Source organism: Caloenas nicobarica, chromosome 4, assembly GCF_036013445.1.
Source record: "Caloenas nicobarica isolate bCalNic1 chromosome 4, bCalNic1.hap1, whole genome shotgun sequence".
In the NCBI taxonomy this organism is placed as follows: domain Eukaryota; kingdom Metazoa; phylum Chordata; class Aves; order Columbiformes; family Columbidae; genus Caloenas; species Caloenas nicobarica.
The window spans coordinates 53980617-54001526 of NC_088248.1; positions in this window are offsets into that span (position 1 = coordinate 53980617).

Consider the following 20910-nt stretch of genomic DNA (forward strand, 5'->3'; position numbering starts at 1 on the left):
AGAAACTATCAATAAATCCAGTATAAGAAAAGTAATAAGATACAAATATGAGCAGGACCTTTGCAAAGGAAATATTGCAAAGAGAGTGTGCCCATAAAATATATTAGGGAATGTGCTTTCTCCCTTGTGTTTGAAGAAAATACAGAAAGAATTACAGGCAACTGCATTATTTTTAATACAGATACAACATATGAAATCAGATTTCTCTAACTGCTGGTGGATAATGTTCAAGAAAATGATCAAACATGAACAGCTAAAATATAGGTTGTCTTAAAAGGTCATTATTTATCAGCTTGAACATTTGTTTCTCATTAACACAATTTACCAACACAAGGAATTGCTCTCCAAAAAAAGGCTATGTGTGTACATGTACACCTATATACACCCTGTACATGTACATATGTAGTCACATGTATAAATATGTGTGTGCACACACATGCGATTATTTGGTTAGCATATATACATGGAAATGCAGAGGCAGGTCTGTATTTTTTAGTGTGACAACTGTTAATCTAAGAAAGGACTCGCGAACAACAAGGTCTGGGGAAAACTAACGCAAATGAGAGGGAGGGAAAAATTAAACACAGCAAATGAAGCGTGGAATGACCCACAAGGTGCAGGTAGAAATAAAATAGCTATGTAGTTGCCGCCTGTGAGTCCCACCCCACAGGCTTAATATGTTCATAGCAGTAGCCCTGCTGGAAATAAGGATTTGGATGTGCAAGACAGGGCCTACAGGCTCCAGTGTACAGCTGCAATGGGCATGAGAAACCCAGAAAGGCTCCCCAAAATATATGCGTTTCTTGGCTGTTTATTGAAGAATCTCCAGGGTGGCACAGGGGAGGAATTCCTCTGACATCATCTGGTTTTGTCTACATTTTATTAAAAAACAATTTACATTCAGCAATGGGAGCTGTCTTAAAGAGCCATTGTTTTCCCTTGTTTCGAGCAGCATCAATGACTCATTCCTGCTCTTACTGAACTTAACAACCTCGGGCTCCGGCATTGTGCGGCCGGTTCAGGGCTGCGAAGAATGTGTGAGGCGGCTCTCGGAGATCTGCACCTGATGCCAAGACGACATGAGGCAGCATCAAGATTCACTTATTTCTGACACCCCGTGACAGGCTGTCCGTCCAACTTTTGTCATGTTATTGTTATTTATATTTTTCTTACACACATTGTACACGCGAGCCTTGTGCCATAGACAGTGTTTCTTGCTTTGCAGGGGATGGAAATGTCCTTGTTTTCCTTGAAACAAGTATTCAGAAGTAATACTGACTTCATAGCCTTAAATATGTGACAAATAGTGTATTTGCAGTATAATTTGTGCTTTCTTTGAAATACTCATGGGAATACACATTATTATATAGGACTGTACCAAATTAAACCATTCCTATAATGCAAAATAATATTATAGTGAGTTTATTTAACTAAGAAGAGTAGTCATGACTACATTCAGTTAATTATAATATAATTTATAGGTATTAAAATTAGCAGGCTGTTTATGGTTTTCAAGTTGTGCATGATATCAGTCACCATCGAGCATTACAGGTTTGATCCATGCCCTGCTGTTGATAAGGGACATTCCTGCCTCCCCTCTCTGCTGCCCCTCTCTTCCCTTCCTCTTCCACCCTTTTTCACAGTGTCCAGATTCAGGTCAGTCTCCAGCTGCTTTGCATTTTCGCTTGTTAAGAGAAATAGGACTATAAAAGTCTTCTTTACATTTTCCAAAGCAGAAGAACTTCATTTTTTTTAATTTTTTTTGAGTCGTAACTTCATGCAAGGAAGTTTCCTTCAATTTCTCCACTAATGGTAAATTAAAAAAACCCCAAAAAAACAAAACAAAAAAACCTCCAAACAGTCAAAAAATGGATAAAAGAAAAATATGTATAACAGCTTGTGGTCAAATTGCAGGTAGAGCAGATCACAACCTGGTTTTGACTTACTGGGCCGTGAAGAGCAGTGACCTAAGAAATTATTTAAAGCAATTTGTCAGTTCCTGGTACTGAGCTGTCTAAGAAAGGGAGACAGGCTGTGCCAGGGCAGGGCTTTCTGCGTGGCTCCCAAACATAAACCTACACCAAGTGGTGAAAAGAAAGAGCCAGGTAGAAGAGCTGAATATGGGTGTTTTTAAGAGCTTTTTTTGGGGAGTTGGTTGCAATTGTAACAGGCATTTTTACTGAAAGAAACCAAATCCATTCCAGCATAGATCTGCACCATAAAAGGCGAAGTAGAAAAGTGTGACAAAAAGTACATTTTCCAAAGACACAAGCTGGCAGGACACACTCATACAAGCTTTACACTACTGCTGTTGTCAAAAGAAAGAAAATATTTTCATATGAAGGCCTTATCCTTTATGATATGTGATGAATAAGTAATTTAATTAAAGGTATTTTTTTTAATCCTATATTTAAATAAAAACAGAACTCGAAATATGACACACCTAACACTTGGTAAGAGAAATGATTTTATGCAATACAACCAGAGTTCTGGAAGGAAGAAATGTTATTTTTCATTTCAAAAGTTATGGTCACTTTTTAAATCTAGAGAATTTTTTTCAAAATATTGAGAAAAATACAAAGGATTCTATTTGGAGATTATTTGCTGTGAAAGCACTGCTTTCCAGAAAATATTACCAACCCTCCCACATCAGACTCTGCATTCCCAATCACTCAGCTGCTGCCTGTGTAACAACATCCCTTGAGGAGAGCAAAGGATTTCAGAGGAACCAGCTATGGACAAACGTTTCTTTTCCTCGAGGATTAAATACAGAGCATATATAGGAAAGATAGAAACCATCTCTTTTGGGGCAGCTTAGGTTTCCCCCATGTTGGGCTGGTTCCTCTTAGAGGTTAGAAAAGGACCATGGAGCAGCTGGTGCCTGAGGCACAGGCCACCAGAGCGACACCAGCTGATTCCCCGGGATGCGGCTCCGCTCTCCCCTGGAGCCTGGGCCCTGCAGGGCTGGGTCCATAAAACAGCTTTCCTGGTGCCAGAGCAGCTTAGAAATGCGGGAGCCATAATTTCCTAAATTTCCTTCTCTTTCTCCTCCCAGCAGGTTTTGGCCCATCAATTAGTTCAGCTTTAACCATTTTGCAGCTATTAAGTCATCCCAAATTGTCATTGACTTTGTATTTAGCATCACAGTGCTTCACTGTGCTGTGCGGCTGATTCTTCTCTTTCTGAAAATAAAAGGGTCCCAAATCACACTGAAATCAAAGAAACATCAAAATTTGTGCCTGTCCCTCAGAAGGATTTCAGTCAGATGTGATTTTGAAACAACGGAACTTGGGCTTAACCCAATTTTTGCACGTTTCTAGAATCAAACCCAAGGCAAAATCTTACGGGACGTGTTTTTTTGTTTGTTGCTGTTGTGGGGTTTATATCTATATATACATATATAGAGAGAGAATTTTTTTAAATATGTAGACTTCAGGGTTTTTCTCAGTGGCTGGAAGCAAAACAGACCTAACGTCATGGGAAGGTTCATGTCTCAATATCTGTTGCCTTACTGGAAACTGAGATAAGGAAATCTCACAAAAAGAATTTTTAAAAATCTTTACTAATTAGATTTCATGTTAAATTTTGCACACTGAAGACCATCTGGTTTTCTAAACATAAATCCAGACTTTGCAGTTCTGGATCTCCCTTCCTCTCTGTAATATCAGCACATGTTTCTGAATGAGCATGTTTAATATAGCTCTAAGGTAGTGGCCTTCCTCCTTGATTTCCTCAGTATAAACACTGAAATGGTAGTGTCCTCTGTCCAGCACAGAATATCAACTCTTCCAGAATCCAAGATCCTGAAGTGCCACTCAGTGCCTTACGCCCCAAGCATACAGAGTATCCCCAGCACTAAGGGTGCCCATCACACCTGGCAGGGTCTGCACGAGCTGTCACCCTGCTGGCAACCTCTGTGCTCTGCACATTTGCTGAGACAGGGTATTGGCAAAAAATTTAAAATTATTTTCGTTCTAATGCATTTTGTTTTAATTGTCATGTGTTGATGAATCATGGTAAGACTGCTGAAGAAAAAAGTGACTACACAGGTTTCAAAGCATTTCCACAGGCCAGTGTCTGACAGCAAAGGCAACACGTGTACAGCTGACAGATACAGACCTGGATTCAGGAGCAGGGGTGCAGGTTCCGGTTATATCCCAACAGCATGTAAAGGCAGTTCAGTCTAGACATAGTCAGGAGAGATGCATTCTTCCGACAGCAAAAAAGAATTGCTTTCATGTTAAGTTGTATCACTATATGCTGATATTTTATTTCAGACTCCAGGCATCCATTTTTTTAAAATACTTGCCTAAGAAAATATCCACAAAGACTCCAAAGCCTCTTTCCAAGGGAACTCTGTATAACCTGGAGGACTGATAAAATTCAACATTTACTACTGGCTGAATTCACAGTGCTTCTGCAAAAAACCACAGATGAACTGTTCTGAGTAGCTCTAAGTATATTGTATAGTTTGGATACACGATTGATGTGCAGCAGGGAAATGATCTTGCTGATGGGTGGAGGCTGAGGGAGTTTGGCAGCAACGGCACCACTCCATCCATTTCACCCGTAAGCAGCAGCTATTCAAGGCTGGTGGGCCAGCGTCAGCCAGCCAAACACCTGGCGTAGAAGCAGCCGTGGCTTTGAACACAGTGTTATGACCGTAGCACCAGGCTGCCTGTGAAGTGAATTGCCCTGAGAGTGGTGCATAAGGGATCTCATGCTTCCTAATTCAAGGGACTCCCTCTCTGTACAGTCAGCTTTCATTCTTTCCTGCTATAGCTATGCTTGCAGGAAAACACTTGTTGTGGAAAAGAAAGTGCAAAGCGAACCAACGGAGTTGTCAGCAGACGGCTTTTCCTCATGAAGAAGAGCCAAATGTGCCATGATTGGTGTTTTGGATGGCCCTTTACTGCCCAGGAAGAAATTCTGCTGAAGGATTTAACAAAATGTATGATTAGGGCAGCTTCTGTTCAGTGAAATCCTTAAGAACACCATTAGCTTCCAGTGCACGTTTAAGTCCCAGGAGCTGACGTGTACCACTGACAGCCACAAAGCTGCCTGCCCAGGTGGGAGCCCTCTGGTTTTGCTGCCTTTCTGCCCAGCCTGGCCCACCACGAAACTTGGGGCTGTGGTCACATCTCGCAACATACTTGATGGCTGTTAGATGATTAAATTCAATTTCTGACGTAGGACACAGACGTTTGAATGCCCTATCATCAGGCCACAAAGTCTGAAAAAACATTGGACTCATTTGTCATAGATGATAAAGGCAATAATGGCATATAATCTGGGTAATTCTCTTTTTTTTTTTTTTTTCCACAGAGTAGCAGAACCAGGGCTGACTCAAGTCTTCCCAGTAAGCACAAACAAAATTTAATTTTTCTGTTGCAACAGAGCAGCTTCTTGGCACCAGCTGTCTTAGATGACTCAGAGCACCAAGGCTGAGCATACTCCCATGGTCCTACTTGTTGCACACCCACCCCTGTTCTCCAACAGCCTTTGCTCCTACTATCCTACCAGCCCTGAGCATCAGCATCCAGCCAGAGCTGGTGGTGATGCACAAGAAGCATGGCCATCTCCCGGCCCATCTCTCACATCCTTACCTGGCTGAGAACCCTGCTTTGTGCAGGACTCTTCCCTGCCCAGAAGCAGGGGCTGCCCTACACTTGCATGTGGATGGTGTGGGCCAGCCACAACCATGGCTCCAAGCTTCTCACCCAGGGCTGGGGCTTTGCAAGCCACCCCAGACACCTGTCCTGAGTGAGCACCTACTTCACTTCTCTCTGGATCTCACCTGAAATCACTTGGCTTCTCTCTTACTTGGAAAACTTGCAGGGTTAGTAGCAGATACTTCTGACACTGCAGGTTTCTGATAACTCTCTGTTTTATATACCTACCTGATGGCATTTCTTGTCAGTGATCATTCAGCTAAAATTGCAAGCAAGCCTAGAGCACTAGCTCAGGGCCATCTTCTAGCAGCCTGATGCCCCAGAGACAGTTGCCTGATCCTTAGGACAGCAAAGTATGTGCCACTTTTTTAGGCTTATGGCTTTGCTTGCTGTTGGGGAAGGGAGAGGTAACCCTCACTTCCAGATTGGAGCTAGGGGAAGGTCTCTAGTGCAGATGGCACCAGGAGGGCAGGAAAAGCATACTTCACTGCGAGACAGTAATTACTCAGTCTGGGCTGCACCGTTTCCTGCAAGAACCTATTTCTTCCAGCAGAGACTCTTTGCAAGTTTTGTTCCCAAGCAGCTTAGCTAAATGACGGTTATTTTAAGCCTGCAACAGTGTTTCCAGATTCAATTCAGTTAAATTTATTATAAAACATGAAAGGTTAAATGGCTTCTTATGTTTCCTCTCCTGAGATGAAAATGCTGCACACACAAGTGAATACACCACATTCATTCTTCCTCCCTGTGTGTTTTCTGAGGATCACAAGAAACACCTACTGAATGTCACCAGACATTGATGTTTGCTCAAAGGGCCAACAGAGATATTGCACTCCTTTCCTTTCCTTTCCTTTCCTTTCCTTTCCTTTCCTTTCCTTTCCTTTCCTTTCCTTTCCTTTCCTTTCCTTTCCTTTCCTTTCCCTTCCCTTCCCTTCCCTTCCCTTCCCTTCCCTTCCCCTTGCTGAGCCAAAGGGGATGGGTGGGTGGCTCTGCTCTGCTGCACAGGTGCTCCCATGGGTGCTCCCCCAAGGATTTCTGGGGTACTGCGGGGAGGGGAGCAGAGGGATGGAGGACTTATGGTACCCTTAGCTCCCTTCTTCCCTCTTCAGGAAACCTTTGTTTCTTACCAGCTGAATTTTTTCCGTCCAGTTTGGGAATGCAGGTCTCATTAATGAGATTAATGGGAGTTGACTGTATGTACAAAGAGGACAATAGGTCCCTAAGACGAACCATGGCTCCTTTGGGGAATGTCAGTACAAATGGGGAAGACACGTAGATTTGTTGTGGTCTTTTTAGATGCCAGAATACTACCAGAACAACAGTGCAGCATGAAGGCTGCTGGCAGCCCTTGTAGTGGGAAATAATTACCAATGGTCAGTGAGTTGTGCAAATGTCTGAGGGTAAAGGTTGGTGTCCCTGTGGTTACCCAGTTTGCAAGAAAGAAAGTCGACCTACGAACACCATGTTAATAAAAAGAAGGTGAAAACAGAGTAGGGACTTGTGTGTGGGTGTCTTGAATAGGCAGGTCAGGCTCCAGTCTCCTATTCTGTTTCTTTTACCTGTCCAGAGGAAAAAGCGGCTTAGTGAGACACAGCGGGTAGCTTTTTCTCAAGCTCCCTGATAACAAACAGGGCAGAATCCTTGTCTTCCTGGGTCCCAAATGTTTTCACAGGATTTGCAATCTGCTCTCCCCTCCCAGGCCACCTGGTTGTCATCTCACTCCAGACCAATCTGGAAGACCCCTTCCCCAAAGCTGGCTGACCAGTGTCTCACACAGATAACCAGTGCTTTCAGTAAAAAATATCCTCTGGAGGCTGTCACTAGTCCAACACAAACCTGATCATTTTTTTTTTGGCCTTTGTAGCACCAAAACACACCTGTCCTAGCCAGAATATTAAACAAAGCCTGCCTTTGGTTAGCTGCATCTTCAAAGAAATGTCACTTTCTACCAAAGATGAAGTGAAATTTTGTCATTTCAGGCTTATACTGAGCTGCTTTTATTACAAAATGAAGTCTACATTTGAATGAGACCTATTACTTCTATTAGTTCCTCCAGAGCCATTGCAAGTAAATATTATATACATTATTAGAAAGATGAGGAGACTGGGCAGATTGGCTTCTTGATCAAGGTTATGCTGTACTCATTATGCAGCAGCACATCTGGAATGGTCCAGTAGTACCCTGAGAATTCCTAATACATTAATAAGACTTGCACCTCCTATAATTGCATTTGGCTGATTAACTTTCATCCAGCTGGTCTTAGCTGCATAAAAAGGTATTTTATAAGCTTGTTATACAGAAGTAAATTCTGAACATCTTTGGCATATATCTTGCCAACTTTTATTGTGACCTGAATAACTCACTTTCTGGCAGCTTTTAGCACAGATGAATTTAAAATATCCATCACAAACATTAGCCCCCTTGAGCCTGAAACTTCCAGATGTATAGTCATGACCATATGCCACAAAGAACTATTATGTATCATTTTGTTATTAGTCATTTTAATAATCAGCCCTAGCTGTCTCTCGTTACTTGTAACGGAAGTTTAGCACTTACAAGCTTATAAAAAATTGCAAGGTTAGATCTTTGCCTTTCTAAGTGCCATAGTTTTCATTTAGATGCTTTTGTTCCTGCAGCTGAATGCTTTCCAGATTGTAGCAGAGTCTGTTTGCTCTTTGAGGAGAGAGGAAAGAATCCACACATTCCCCACCAGCTTAAAATGCAAAACTCCCTTTGTTCAACAGCAAACAAGGCATCTGGACATCAATTCTTCTTCTCCTACCATTAGGTGTCACTGCAGTAAATGGAAATTACAGACAAATGGTTTGAAAGGGAGAAGAGTTGCCAAAGATTATTCTGTGAGAAAAGAAACAAATATATTTATAAAGTAAATGATGGCTGTATTCTAGATTTATCCTTCGTTGCAAGTTGGTTTTCTAAACAAAACTCTTTTTTTTATTTTTTTACTTCACAGGGGCATGAATGATTTAAAAATGTAACTACTCTAAACACTTGCAGAAAATATGTAGGGATTTTGTCATCAAGGTATAACTGAAGTAGATTCAAAGATTTGTAAACAGTATTCCTTTGTCAGTTTAATGTAATTTAGTTATTTTATCAAAGCCAAAAATATTGTGAAATACCAAGAGTTCATCTGGAGAAGGGTCTGTACTCCCGAGTCTGTAGACAGGAAAAGAAAGAACAGATAGAGCAGTCAAAGTATTTCAGAATAGTCTAGTTCTCCAACTTCACCTTTAACAAACCATTTCATTTTGCTTCTACACAGAGATTTATAGTTTTTGCAATCCAAGTACCAAAATAAACTGTAGTATATAGTTGATTTTTTTTAACATTTGCAAATTATTGCCAGCACAATCACCTTAATAATTCATTTTATCTTTCCAAAACCATATTTCACACTGAATATTGCTACTGCAGTTGTTAAGAGCAGATACTTATGCTTTTAACAGCCGTATTTTTGTTCTACTCATGATTCTTTCTTGTAGGGGATGATTTTACTCCCAGGAATTCTTGGATACTAAATATCTCCAAAAGTCATCTTTTTCTCCTTCCCCTCACCTCCTTTGAGACACAAACCCAGCACCCACTGATTGCATCAGGAATGACTTTTAATCTGCATACAAGGAACAGGCCCCAGCTGGCATCAGGGAAAGCTTCTGGGTTCCTGGAGGACACTGATGGTGTCCAGTGTTGGGCTGTTCCTCCAAGTCCTGCCAGCCATTTGACAAGTAAACACATTTGTTGTAGTTCTGAAGAGCCAAAATGAGAAGTTTTCAAATAATTTCCACTTTAATCAGGTTTTCCATCTGCAATAAAGTAGAACATGTTGAGTTTACAATATTACATATATTTTATCAACTTTAGTTTATCGTTAAAATAATATTTCAGTAAACAACCCCTTTCCCTTCACCCACCCACCCTCCTTGCCAAAAAAATGACCAATGAAAACATCTAGAATATTGCTCAGTACTGTGACACCATCTTCTGCTGACTCAGTTCTTACTCTGGTAGGACCCCACCAACCTCCTCCATTGAACTGCCCAGACTTGCTTTAATCACTACAGCCATTTGCAGCTCTATATACAGGGATTTAATTTGTTTGGTTGCTCAAGATTCTTATATTATAAAGAAGGCTAGTGTATATGCTTTAGATCATGCTTTTACTTTTGGATCTATGGGATGAAACTGAAGATGGAAATCTGTAGTCCATTCTCCCTGTGTTCCTGCCACTGGAACAGGATTGATCTTCATAACCTGCTTGATCCACGTGATCTAAATCAGTGCCTGGAAAGTTTCATGACGACCTGAAATGTTTTTTTCTTTCTGCAAAGAGTCTTTGCAACAGCTTAGTGGTAAAAAAAAAAAAAAGGAAGAAAAAAAAAAGTAAAAAAGTCAGAATATTAAATATTGTTGCAGCATAGGAACATGTTTTCATTTAATATGCATATATATGTATGTATATGAATATGTATAAATACACATGCAATATATTTATAGATACATAATAAATCTCACATATGTATGTCATGCATATGTACACACATATATACATATGTATGCATTTTGTACTTAAACCCAAGTTTAGTTTTACATTAAATAATTTAGCTACTCTCCTATTGTAATGCCTTATATTTTGGAAAATGAAGACAAACTGCTTAGACCTTGAAAAACACATGGGCTACTCAGATAGATGGCATCTGGGAGGACTCTGAACTCCCTCAACATTCTATAGGGAAAAACAGAGCCAGGTGCATTTCTTCCTAAATCAAATTAGCTGGAAGATGCCACATCCAATTGTAGTAAATTGATGTGAGAGTTTGTGATGTCTATAGCAGATCTTACAACAAAGGTCAATGTGCGGAGACGTAGACAGCAGCCTGGTATACAGCAACTTGTAGTGGAGCTGCTCTAACAAAAGCAAGGAAGACATAAAATGCAATCAATTTTTTAATATAGGTAAAATACAGTCTTAATGATATATTTTAATTAACCCAACCCAATCATTTATATCGCTAAAAATGTTAATAAAAAATGGTGTTTGACTGAGGCATTTCAAGACACGTTATTAGAAGTTAATTTTTACTTTAAAAAATAACAATGGATTTAATGTAATCAAGCTGCAGAATAAAATAAACCTGGATTCTATAGACAGGAAAGCTTGAAAAGAAAGCAAATGTAGTTATCTATTACATAAACTTACGGAAAAAATACTGACATATGTCAAATTTACCTGTCATTGTCATCGTTTTTAAACATCCCCCTTGACATCAACAAGTTTATATCATATTTTATGACACTTAATTATCCCTAATTTTATTTAATTAACTTCATAAGACATCTAAAGCAATTCAAATGTTTTCTTAAATAAATGATGAGAAAGCAGCAGCTGAAGGGAGGATACATATAAATCCCTCTCAGAAAACTACAGTTTTAGGAATGCTGAGGTGACAAACTTAAGCACTTAAATTTTGGATAAAGGCTGCCTGTGCAACTGTAAATGAAAACTTAAGCCTATATGTAGAGAGGGTTTTCTTACTTAATCATATAGGATGTTTTTCACATGACTCTTGCTTTATTCGCTAAGCGAAATAAATACTCACTATAAATTTGCTGTTTATTTTTGAACTACTTAATCTCCAAGCATTAATTACCACATATTGTTAAAAATCTGAACTGAAGACTTCTTTGTGAGTGTTTTTGTATAGACTTCATCCCAGTACCACAGTACTTTATGAAATATCTATGGATGTGTCTTTGCCACATCTGAAAAACAAAATAGATGATATAATTATTCCCATTTTACAGATGGAAACTGAGGACTAGAGGGTTTGAAATCAAAACTACTAAACCTGGGTGCCAAAACTGACTTTTTTTTAGCACTTTAGATGTGCACTGTACAAATCCAGTCAACTTCCATCGGATCTGTGACCCATCCACAAACTTCCTGTCACTCTTTGGGCTCTTTGTGGGCATATTCAGGTGTGTTACAGTATGGATCTGCAGGTTTGTGACCCTTGTCTGCAGCAGAAGGACGTGGGAAGGGCTGGAGCATGGGCAGGAGCTCCCTGCAGGGCTCGCTCACCTCACCTTTGAAGGGTACAGCACGACTACATAAGATGCTCCAAGGAAACATCCAACTCTTACCCACCAACATCAATAACACTATGAATCTGCTGCCAGAGCAGCACAGCACTTTCAGACTATGGGAACACCATTTAAGTACACCACTGGTATTTAACCAGACTGGTGTTTTTCAGTAATTCTGGAGTCAGGCAGTGGGAGCCTGGGACTTCAAACATATTTTAAACTTGTATATTTGAATAGTTTGGCTACAAATGTGTTTTAAATAATGCTGCTACAGCAAAGATAAAAGAACTGCACTTCGCATTTCAAAATACCCTTTAGGGGACTAAATGGCTCAGAGGACTGGGAACAAGATCCCTGTCCTTTCACCCCTTCCTTCCCTGCCAATTCTAATTCTGGCAGGCCAATAGTGGACAAAGTCATCACTCTGGATGTCACCCCGGTGCTGTGAAGTGCTTCAGGGACTCCATCCTTGCTCCTAATGGCCACACGCTCCTACCATACCCCGTTCTCTCCTGCGCCCATGGCCGTTATATTCAGAGCAGAAACACAGAGGCCAAAAGGTGAATGAGAGTTAAATTACCTCTCAGCCACAGAGAGTAATTCTAATAGACAAGAGGGAGTGCACTGATGCAGCAATAACCCTGCAAGTCCTCCCCGCTCCTCGTTATCATCCTGAAGGTAGATATTCCCTTGTTTTTCTGTTTACTGTAGGAAATGTGTCATCTGCCGACTTGAGGACAGCAGTGACAGCTCAGTATATGTTACTGCAAAGGAGATGGTGAGGGGCTTGTGTCTGTCAAGAAATGAAAATGTAAAAAACCACAATTTTTATGTGATGGACGGAGCATTAGAGGTGGGCAATGCTTAGGTGAATGGAGGAGTTCATGGATGTAGCGGGACCAACCCTGCAGGAAGCTTCTGCAAGCCTGTGGTGCAGTCCTACCGGTTGTCCACAAAATGAGAACCTGCCCTATAAAACTGGGAACCATGCCTGGACGTGGATGCTCTGAAAATCAAATTTTCCTGTAAGAGAGCCAGAGGACTCTGCAGTAGCTGGGAAGAGGCCCCTGCCTGACACCAATAGCCACAATGCATCCTATTGTGTGCAGCCTGAATAAAGGTGTGAGCGTTACCCAAGATGCCGGTGTGCGGTGGGGTAAGCAGGAGCCGTCAGGAGCCAGTGCTGTCATCACTAGATTCACATCTACACAGTTTAAGTAACAAATAACTCTAAATGCTACAAGGTCACAAATTTTTATAACATCCAATGTGTTTTTATTTCAGTAGAACGTCTACAGCAAACTTTGTTTGACACAAGTGGCGGTATTTTGCAGAAAGCGTAGGTCAAAGGTACCTATGGAGAGGAAAGCCCTGCAGTCCTGCACAGTGCTAGCACCCCTGGCTTGCATTACAGTGGTTTTGTGGCATGGGAAGATCACCCATACACTGGGCTGATTCTTCATGGGGTTGTTAAGATAGTTTTAGGAACAGATTGCGGCAGCTGTGGAAGACAAACCGGTTGCCTTACACCAGATGTTTCGCCCTGACAGCTGATGCACATACTAATAATGCTGTCCTTATGCATGCTGAAGAGGAGGGATAACTTTGAGGGAGAATGGTCTGGAACAGCACGCTGGAATTTCTTCCGCCCGTCAGCAGAGCCTTGGTGTTATTTGTAATTTTTATGCATTAGTGTTCTGGTATCTCTGTCCATACAAAATTAGACCCTGTGGAAGAGTAATTTTTTGCCTGGCTTCCTAAGGAAATGAAGCTCATTGCAGTCATGCTGCTCGTGTGTCCGTCTGGGTCCTTCTTTATCCTTCCTATAATAACTTCTAAGACCCTTGGCTGATTTCAAACAAGTCTGATCAGTAACAGGCTCAAAAGCAATTATGTTTCCACGCATTGCATGAAAGCAGACAGTCAAACAGAGAAACCAAAATTATGCCTTCCCACTGACAGAAAAGCTTTAACTTGAATTCACACCAGATATTCCATGTCAACAGAAGGATCAATGCCCAACACCAGAAAAACCTTCAGCAGGACATCGTGCCTTCTTAGACAGCAGTCTGTCAGCCCTGAGACACAGTCCAAGCTACTTGGTCCTGGAAATGCTCCTACTGAGGACAGTGGGGTTACCTATCAAGAGAAGGGGAAATCACACCTACAGTTTTATCCCATCTAGTAGTTTTCCAATGAGGGAACAGGGAATCCAATCTCTCTCCTTGCTGTGGCCCACCGCAATGCCAACTACATAATTCTCTTCCCCTTGTGCCACTTCTGGTATCTACAGGTCCCAGTGCCAAGCCAATTTGATACACCACATTGGCAGAAAAATAGCATAGCAAAGAAAGCTAATAGCTTTTTGTCGGGTTAGTGAGTTGAATTGGCTCAGCACAGGATCTACCAAGCATGAGGTGGGCACTAGAGGGAAGAGTTGGTGGTAGGGAAAGGGGTAGAGGCAGATGTGAGCTGGGGGTAGATGGGGCAGGATCTTGCCCTGTCAGAGCAAGCGAGTTGTTAGATAGGTTCAGCCAAAGAGTACCAACAGCTGTAATTGCGTGTGCTACGCTAATTACAGAAACACAAATAACCAGCTGTGAATGAGACTGTTCCACACTGACTCCTTCTCATTTATTAGATTGTACATGGAAATTAACAGGTTAGCTTTTAACAGCATGGAGATCCAAGCTGTGACACAATGGGGCAATAAGAGACACTGAGATGGCTTCTTCTTGAAGGTGATTTTCTCTGAAGCAATGACATTCAGGTAGCACAAGAGGTGACATGATTTCTCTGGTGCCTTTCTGGGATTCTGAGTAAAACTGAGTTAGTCTGTCTGTATTTAACAGTTATGCCAGTTCAAGTATATCCCATGATGGTTAAACCATGCTCAGGGAAAACACAGCTATATAAAAGACCTCCTGGAGAGCTTATGTAGAGAGAATGAGAGAATAAAAAGATGTGAGAATGCTTCTTATGCTGACACATCTAATATACCGCAGTCCTTACACAAACCTGTGTTTAGTGCCCTTTTACTGCCACTGAATATGCATGAATCCCCAAAAAATGTTTATGCTAGGACAAGCACTTATTGCTGAATCCTTGGAACTAAACACCTACTAAATAAAATCAAATCAGTCTTTCAGAGAGATTTCAAGTTAATGGTATGCATTTTCTGGGAGCATTTTCCAATAAAGAAAACTGTTGTCATTAAAAAGAGACTTTTCAGTCAACATACTCACCCACAAATTCTCCGTGCCTTTATATATTTTTAATTAAGAATGTCAGGTTTTGGAAACCAGAGGTAAACAATAAAGAAGACTTGTCCTTGTACAGAAAGACCATTTGTTTACCCAGAACTTTTATTTAAACAAAAATAGTAATTATTTCTAGTTTTTCATTCTCAAAAAGCATTTCAGAACACAATTCTTAGTGTCATATATGGATACTCAGTTGGTATTTCTGGCCTCCGTAACACCAGGACTTGAAGGTTGTTCAGTGAAAGCACAAACCAAATCCCTGCTCATCTCAACCCAGGACTCACTGACCGACTCAAATGCCAACTCAGGACAGGAGTTGCAGAGCGGCCCTGCCGCGATTTGACACAAGGAGGTTGCTGGTGGTGATGTGTGGCCTGACCCCTACCATCCTCCCACTCAAAGCTGCTCCAATGTGCATTTCTAAAAGCTGAATTTGCCTTTTTTTCAAGCAGTTGCAGCCTCCAGAGGGGAAAAGGCATCTCTGCAGGGAACTATAATAGTGTAAGGACTAGAAACTGGGCGAGGAAGGAAAATCAGAAAAATAATTATTCTGGACAGACACAATATTTGCCTAGAAAATATTGCCTGGATTAACTGAAAGTACAGATATTCTTACTTGATTTGATGTACATACAAGGGAAAGGGATATTTAAAAATGGAAGTGTTTTTCACAGTTCTTGAAGCTCCTGCTGGTAGATTTGGTAAAATGGGTGAAAAATTAAAGAAAAAAGAAAAGGAGAAATAAAAAAAAACCATCCTTAGTAATTGTTATTATGTCTTTCTGTTACAGTCAGATCAAGAAGTCAAAGCAAGCCATTCACACATCTGTTATAATTCTGAGTGCTGCTTATTGAGGTTAAATTCTGCTCTCTTTTTGGGATTTAGACAAATCCATTCCAGCAGAGGATGAAAGATCTGTTCCCACTGAGGTCAATGGCAAAATTTCAATGGCAAAGCAGGCAGAAGTCTTGAATCAATACAGGAACCAAGCCTTATTTTCAGGTCATTAAAGGAGTTGTGAATTTTCCAGCATAAAAATTTTCTGCAGAACTTACTCTTTCTATATTAAAAAAAAAATTCTGATCAATTCCTCCCCTCCCCTTGAAAATTCAGATGCATTTAGCAAAGTGTTGTGCTGAAATGGAGCTTATTTATTGACAATGAAACGAGAGCAGTACACTTCCAAGCAATTTAAAAATAACTCCCTTCGATTAGTTTCAATGCAAGGATGATAGCACAGAGGATTATTTTTCTGTTGTAGTAAATTATTTATGTGAAAGTTGTTTTCCTTTTAACAAGTAAATCTTCCTAGACACAATTGCATTAGGTCTCTTGAATTTCATAATGGGGTTATCAATGAACGCACACAGAGTTTCAAGGTAAGCCTCAAGTGCAGCTATGCTCATGTGGTGTAGAAAATCGACTGATGCATTTCCATGAACACGACTGCTCTTCCCCATCGCTTCCCCAGTCAGGGAGAGAAAAATCAGAGGCTGCTACTGTGGGCTTTCTTTTTTTTTTTCCTGTGTATCACTTGCCCTTTGTGGTAAATAATGTTGGATTAAGCTCTTGTTACAGCTCTTGTGGTGAGAATGGCACACAAGCCTCAGCTGGAGCTCTCTTGTAAGCAGCACCATGCTGGGAGCCCTTTGCCAGGAGACTGTCCCCATATAACTCAGTGTCACCTCGCACCTGGAGACCCTGCCAGGACATGACAGGAGGGGACACACGTACACAGAGGGAGATGAGCTGTCAAGTAGCAGTCAGAGCCCCATCTCCTGAGTTCCACACCAAACTCCTACATACAGGCATCCTGGTCCCTCAGGGGATGTCCATCAGCTCTGCACCAGATATCAGTATTGTCCCCATTTCAGCACTATCATTTTTCTGTACAGCAGCAATTTTAATATTCTTCTTTTATTGCCACATGAAAACAATCTTGCTTTCCTTCCGCCGTTCCTTTCATCTTGCTATGGAGAAATTGATGATACAGCCATCACAGCCCTCCACTAGATTTTGAGTTCAGTGCTCTGTAGGTTGTTATGTAGCAGAATATGAGAATGGAAGCAGAAGGATCTTCTGCAGACCAATTTTTCAGATGATGCAAAGTCAGGCACAGTTTATTTTCATATCTTTCCCTGACATATTTACATGCATGTGGGCTCTCTCTGCAATACCATGTATTAACTGAAACCTGTCCAGTTTATATGGCACTTATATAACTCCTGTTTCTGGCTACATAGAACTTGGCATCACAAGCAAACAGATACTGGACACAATAAGCAAGAGACTTGTGTAAAGCTGAAGACAGAGGGACCATTAAAAGGTATGGGGGAAGAGTGAAGCCCAACCTGGGCTATGGGGAAAATGGGGAGATGTTTTTTGACTGCATTTGCTTCAAGAATCAGTTATCAAGAAAAATCAGACTTCTTGATAAGGGAGAGCAATTTCACAAACATGTGGCTGGTATACAGCGATGCTCCTCAGAAATGAGAACAAGAGGAGAAAGACCAGCAAAACACCAGAGTCCGTTCTGAGGACCAGTTTCCCCTCAAAGAGAGCCCAATAGTACGCAAGTGAGGACCATGAACAAAGGGAAGGGGCTGGGGTCGGCAGTGGCAGGGGAGCCTCCCAGCAGTGACCCCCAGCTCCTAAGGCCAAGTGATGTCCAGGTGGGAAATGATACAGCAGCCAGGATCTGCCATGGCTTCCAGGTGGACTTTCTGAACACACTGGGTTGTTTTGGTCATTATTTTCCAATGTGTCAACCAAATGTCCTGGTGTCTCTGGTGGCAGAATAAACTTGTTCTCTTCCCTAACATTGTCTACCTACCATGGGGCCTCAAGGTGGTTGGAGAGACTCTGATTCTGCTGTCCCCAAGGAAGCAGCTGACCTCATCCAAGGTGGGGAGGTGAGGAAACCCTGGGTGGATCCTCGGGCTGTGTTCATGCTCATAGCCCAAATAGAGGGAGCCTCCATTCATTGGCACACTCCATGAAGCCCTCTTTCCCTCAGAGCCGCCACACAAGGAGCAAGATGCTGGGTGTGCAGCTTCAGGCATGGCTATGTGAGTAGCATCATCTGAGAGTGTGACACCTTATGCACCAAGTGCTGCCACTTTGGTAAAAGCAGCTTAGTTGTTTTCCATTTGGGAAATACTTGAGCCCATTTGCTGGAGGGTAGCTTTGGATCTTGTCCTTGTTCTGTGAACAACATGTCTTCTGCTGACCAAGAAAAGCATAGCCCAGGTGCTCTTCTATACCACTTCTAATAGCTTCCTAAAGTAGGAGGGGAGTGCTGCATACCTATTTTACAAGTATAGAAAGGACTACATCAGTTAGCCAAATAACTAGGTATTTATTTCAGTCCTGCAGCATCAATGAACTGAGAAGACAGCATGAAGGGAATGCTCTTGTTGTTTGCAGAACATTCTGTATTTTCTCTCCTAAGGTACTCAGTTCAGAAATACCTATCAAATATCTGAAACAGCACCATATTTTCTAGGAGATAATGTCTTTAACATAAAAAAAAAAAAGATTTAATGGTGACCCATAAATCACAAGGTGATAAGAATTAAGTCAGACGCTGGACAACATTTGTCTACAAATGACACTCTTTCCATGGGGTTTGCGAGGAAGAAGATCATTTCAGTGGCAGGCAGAGCACCTCTCGCTCCCCTTCCCGCTGACCTTGCTCAGGATGCCATCCCAGCAGCGCAGGGAGCAGGACCTGGCCCCCAGGGCAGCTGTGTCGCAGCATCACTGACCTCTGGCTCTGCCGCTCCCAAAGCTGCAATTCTAAGTAAATTTCAAGATCTGAGCTTTTCTCAAGAACTGAAGTGTTTGGTGAACTCTCTAAACTGCCAGCACAATATATATGTCTATCAAAAATATTGGCTTGATAAAAGTAGACGGTGACATACATTGCCCACGAGTGCTGCTCCTAATTTGCCCTTGAAAATTTAAAGTTTCAGATAGCCACTCTTGGAAGTGTAACTCTTCTGAGGCAATCAAGGTTTGCATTTTTAGCCTTTGAACTGAGTATTTTGAGATCTCTTTCCTTTTTCTGTTCAAGTAGAAGCCAGGAAATACATTCAGTAAATTTACTGAGACTAGTTTAATCCCTTATGCAACAATCTATATCTTCTATTTTTTGATCTTCTGAAAGTACATCTAAATTTTTTACTTCATTTGAAAGCTGATCTCAGAAGAAACAAATACTAAATTAAGCAAACAAAAAAGAAAATAGAATTAAATAAAATAAATGGCAGAAAACAAATTAACATATTATACATGGTTCTGTTGTGGTTTTATAATAAGAAATGTTAATGCAATTAAACAAATCACTTTCTGTCATTCATAGTGATTCTTGTAACGAGGTGATGTGTTAGAGCAAGAAAGAAGTTCTGAAATTTGGCTTTTTAATTACCTGGCACAAAGTTTAGGATCTTCAGAAGAACAAATGAGATCTTTGTAGTTTCAGGATTATGCGAGTCATGACTTGGAGAAATGTTCTGTTTTCTTTCCTGAAGAAAAAGAGCAACCAGTTATTAATATATTACGTAACACCAAGAATTAGTGAAATGCATTATACAAATAGATGCTGGTCCTTCTATGCTATTTTTTCAGTGGCATCTGCCAAAGTCCTCACTTTTGAAGGAGCTGATCTAAATTACAGATGGGCCAAGACTGCTTTTCAGGGTCAAATTTGGCCTGTTTTTAAAAGGCTTCGTATTGATTGAAAGTAGATCTGAAATCAGGCAGAGCTAGAGGAGGCCCAGTTATCAGCAGATCCCATTATGCTGAGCGGAGGGAGTTGCATCCGGAGCTCCGTGTGGCCCCTGTAAGTTAAACATATGCTTTAGTGCTTTGCAGGACTCGTGCCAGAGATCCCCATCCTTTACAAGATGGAGTTACCAAGCTGATGTACATACTCTAAACCAGGTCTCCGTAGCAGCAAAAGCAGCAGATGAAAAACCTTAACTGAAGGCTTCTTTTCTCCTGAATGGCCAAGAACAGAGAGGTCCTCTCAAAAGCACCCATGATTAAGATAAAGGGGATTACAGCACTGTCACTCAGAGCAGCCACATGCCGTGCATCCTTTCTAACCTAAGAGAAAAGAGATCTGAAACACTGATAGGCCTTACTAATAGATACAGGCTGCAAATAGACTGTTGCAGAGAAAAAAGCTTCTTTTATAACAATCGTGGCTGCTGTACCTTACAAGCTAAGAATCTGTAAAGGTAGCCAAATATTTCTGAGGAGAAAATATTCATATATAAACAAGCAAGCAACCAGAGATTGTTTCAAAACCAGGCATGCTTGGTACGCAAGAGCTTGGGGGTGATGAAGAGGACACACACAGACAATGCCAGCTCAGTCTTAGAAATCCTTGTAACAGATTCTGATTTGCTCCTCTCTCCTGCTTTCATTTTTCTCCTGTCTTGGGTGAAGGGCTTGTGTTTAATAACATCATTTGCATCAGTGTGTCCCAACTGACCAAGGTACTAGGGCTGGGAGAGATTAGCATGGTAATCTCATTCTGATGGATAAAATTAGCAAAGATATTCCCCTGAATGGAGAGCTGCCATTGGCGAGCTGCCGTGCTTAGAATCAATTACTAAATTACTTTGAGCTCTAAGTCGACAGTAACAGAAAAAAATTGGCATCGACCGAAGTGAAATAAGATAAAAAATATGCGATCATTAAATCTCTCGCTACTATTCGCAAATGTGACTCACAAGAACTGCACAAAAAATAAGGCAGAATTTAATTTTTAACAGTAGTCCCTGTCATCATTTCAACCAGAGCTGCTCAGTGCACGGAAGCGCAGCTCAACCTTGCTACCCAGCTGCTTGGAGGAAGAG